This window comes from Alexandromys fortis, unplaced genomic scaffold (assembly GCF_014885135.2).
Source record: "Alexandromys fortis isolate MF-2015 unplaced genomic scaffold, M_Fortis_MF-2015_v1.1 scaffold_10, whole genome shotgun sequence".
NCBI classification, from domain to species: domain Eukaryota; kingdom Metazoa; phylum Chordata; class Mammalia; order Rodentia; family Cricetidae; genus Alexandromys; species Alexandromys fortis.
This window is the reverse complement of record NW_026067895.1, coordinates 6,874,947-6,879,208: the sequence shown is the minus strand read 5'-3', so window position 1 is coordinate 6,879,208 and position 4,262 is coordinate 6,874,947.

Genomic DNA, 4,262 nt, shown 5'->3' with positions numbered 1-4,262 from the left:
AGTGGTCAGCCCTCTGTCTTACCTTAAGTTGGGGTTTAAGAGAGTGACCTCTGCTGGTCCCTTGAAGTCCCTTTAATAGGAGAGATAAGGGGTTCCCAAAGGCAAGTGAGTTTGCTGTATGTCGTACAATGTTAGACAGACGCAATGGAAGGGAAAGAATAAGGGTAAGGATATTCTACGTCACGTGAGTGCGATTGCAAGCAGTTTACATCAGATCGGACTGATGCTTAATTGAAAAAAGAAACCTTAACTTGCAAGGACTTAAAACAGGAAAAACAGGCTCTTATTCTTAGCTATCTTAACTGCAAACAGAGCCCTTAACCTGCAAGGAATATTGTTCCTGTTTTGGTCTCACACAATGAACCACAAGTTTAGAAACTAGTCTAGAAACTAGTCATGACCTCTGACATGACAACTTTGCTTCTCCCTACGATGGGGGTGGAGAGATGGCTCAGGAGCGGAGCGCTAGCCACACAAAACCTCAGAACCTGAGCACCCACCCACATGAAAGATCAGGTGTGCTTCAGGACAGAGCCAGGTGGAGGCTTACAGGCCAACCAGTCTAGCAGAAAGTCCTGACTCAGTGAGAGACACTGTCTCGAAAAGGGAGGTAGAGAAGCAATTGGGGAAAACAACCAGACGTCTGAAAGGCCCGGCCTCCGTGAGAGCCCACATGTGCTGGTGCACCTATACACACAAAATATATGCCATACATACACACGCACAAACACAGAGAGACAGAGACATACAGACAAAAAAATTCAACTATGAAAGCAATCAGAACTAGAGAAAAAGGAAGTTCATCACTGCCTTATTTATAACAATATACATGCACACACACACACATGCGTGCGCGCGCGCACACACACACACACACACACATCCCAAATAAATAATAACCTAATGCATAAGTATTCAACCACAGAGAATCAGCATTTGTCAGGCAAGCAGAATTTGCCTGTAATCCTACCACTTAAAAGGAAAGGATTATGAGTTTGAGGTTATCTTGGTCTATTTAGTGAGATCTAGTCTTAAAAAGCAAAACAAGGGAGCTAGGTGTGGTGGAGCTGGGAGTAGCAGGAGTTCAAGGCCATCCTTGGCTACTTAATGGGTCTGTGATCAGCCTGGGCTACTCAAGATCTCGTTTCCAAAACAACAACAAAGCAAACCCAAGTGGCTGGGATGTAGCTCAGCTGGCAGAGTGCTTACCTAGCATAAGTGAATGCCTGGGTTCAATCCCAGCACCACACAAAACTTTACATGGGGGTGTAGGCCTGCAGTCCCAGCCTTCAGAAGGTGGAGGCAGGAGCATCCGAAGGTCAAGGTCACCCTCTGTGAGTTTAAGGCTGGCCTTGATGATTTAAGACAAAAACAGACCTAGGGTAGATTAGCAGAAGGGTTCTACCACAGTTTGAGTCTGAGCATAGACTGGATAACTGCAGCCGCTGAATGCATTGTTACTAAGATTTAGCGGCACATGGAAATGTATATAATGCATTCCATGAGAAAGATTGCACACATAGAAAATCCTTATAAATATTTATCATTTGAGGGATGGGGGAGGTTTAGTCTACCACTGAAGTATAACCCAGCCTGTGTGTGTGTGTGTGAGTGTGTGTGTGTGTGTGTGTGTGTGTGTGTACACCTTAAAAAATTACAGACAATGCATGAGAAAAGCTTCGCAATGACTCTCCCCGGCACCATGAGAAAATGGGACTTATTTTGTATTCTGTATCCCTCTCTGCTTGTAGGATTTCTACAACAAACATGCAGTATGTTGGTCAAAGAACACATAATTACATGCAAATGACTTTATAAAACCTGTGACTTCACACAATGAATATGGCCAATAAACATACACACTCTACACTTGATCATAGCAAAAAAGCCAATGAGTGCAATAAGTAGATTTTTTTAAAAAATCAGTCCTAAGTTGACTCTTCAAATGAGATGAGGACATGTTTTGAAGAAAGTGCACAACAGTGCACAGTGCAAGGGGTGTCCCGGCCACAGTTACTGCTGCAGCGGTCTACGAAGCCTTTGCTAGCCTCAAGCACAGGCGCCCTCTGGGCTGAGCACAGTCTTCCTTCCCCAGCCCATTGCAATTCAAACAGGAGCACCTTGGTGGACTGGCCCAGAGCCAATATGTCTTCCCACACTCCACGAGAGCCACAGAAAGGCCAACTCCTCTCACACAGGCCGATGGAGGAACATCCTCTTAGCTCCTGTACAACCATCCATGAAAAACACAAACAGGTTCCCAGGGCCAAGCGACATGAGTTTTCTCTCAACAGGATCTGGCCAAGGCCAGCTGGCATTGCCAGCAAAGCCTTAGCCTTTTCCAAGGAAGCTAATGGACAAACACGGGGAGAACCTGACACCGGAGGCCTGAATGTGTTGATGGGGACAGAGCTGGGCAGGGAGCACTGTGGAGATGCTGTCAGGAAACGCCCATATGAAGCAGAGAAAGCTCTGGGCTGGGAGCTAGGAACCTGGTGCCCTTCTAATTCCAGTTACTTCTGTAATAGAATGGAGAGTGAGTGGGAGCACATAAACGAGCTGTGGAGTTGCTTCCAGCCTTCACAATGCACACAGAGACTTCTAATGAAGATAAACAACAGCCATCTCAGTTCATGAAAAATTCACTCGATGCCCGTTACACAAAGAGAAACCAGGGAAACAAACCAGTGGGCCTCTTCACGGTACTGTGAAGTTTCTAATACAGCAGGTCTCAACCTGGGGGTTGAGACCCCTTTGGGATTCAAATGACCCATTCGCAGGGGTCACCTAAGACCATAAGGAAGCACAACTATTTACATTATGGCTCATAACAGTGGCAAAATTGCAGTTATGAAATAGCAATGGCAATGATTTTATGATTGGGGTCGTCACAGAATGAGGAACTGTATTTAAAGGGCCAAAGCATTGGGAAGGTTGAGAACCTCTGTTCTAATAGCTACAATGATCCTTATTTATATAAGGGATGTTGTCCACCAAGGTTTGATTTTCTCTGTTGTCAGAGAAGCTTCCTATCCCACTGTCAGTGAGCAGCAAGGGTTTTTATATTCCGACACATGTGGATTTGATTAAAAGCATGAATCCAGTAAGTCTGCACGCTATTTCCCAACTGGCTGATCTTTAATGATGTCTTAAGTCCCATCAGCTTCCATTTCTTTGTCTTTGAAATAGGAAGAGCAAGAGCACCCTCTTCCCTAGTGCTATTGTAGGGTGAAAATACCCCACATGGCTCCGAACGCCATCGGGATCTATCTTAATAGAGGAGATACTAAAATGCCAACTTCAGCAAAGCACAGGATGCAAATATGTTAGATTTGAAAGGCACCTTAAGCATAATCAATTTTGAGGCCAGAGAGATGGTTCAGTGGTTAAGAGCATTGGCTATTCTTCCAGAGGACCTGGGTTCAGTTTCCAGCACCTACATGGCAGCTACAACTGTCCGTAACTCTAGTTCTAGGGAATTTGACACCTTCATACCAAATGTACATCAAATAAAGTTAAATAAATTACCTTTAAAAAAAGAACTAAGTATTTAAAAATATAATTTCATAATTTCATCTCATTTTTCATATCAAAATCATAACTCGCAGAGACTGAGTAGGGCTCAGGGACCCATAACAGCCTCTCTCTCCTCCTCCTCCTCCTTCTTTCCCTCTCTTACTCTCTCCGTGTTATTTATATAGGTTCTCTTTGTATAAGTACTATTGGTTAGTTAGCAAATGTACCTTTCTAAAAAGCAAACTGTAAAAAATGTTTTGCAAGTGATTTGGAAATTATCTCTAACCATTTCTACTTCTTTGAATACTTTATAAGCTTGTTGCTGCCATTCAGAGAGTCTTTCTAAGATGAACTTGGCATTTGACCGAACAGCCCAAATGACCCTTGCCACAGTTCACCCAACCCATCCTGGCTGAGTTACTCCTTCACATATAGCCCCCCCCCCCCTCAGCCTGTTTTGCTACTTTTGATTTCTCTTGTCACTTTTGGCTAGTTTGAGAAAAACAATTATAAGTTTAGACAATACATATGGATTTCATTCACTCCAATGACACAAAACATATTTTCCGGAAATCAAAACTGGATGTGCAACAGTGTCTGGCAGGTAGGAAGAAAACTCAAGGAACATGGAGAGACAGGCACTGTGTGGTCTCATACGCAAGGAATCTAAGGCCCACAGAGGTTGCAAGTGGAATTAAAAGTAGGTACTAGAGAGGAAGCAGGGAGGGCAAAGGGGATGGACAGGC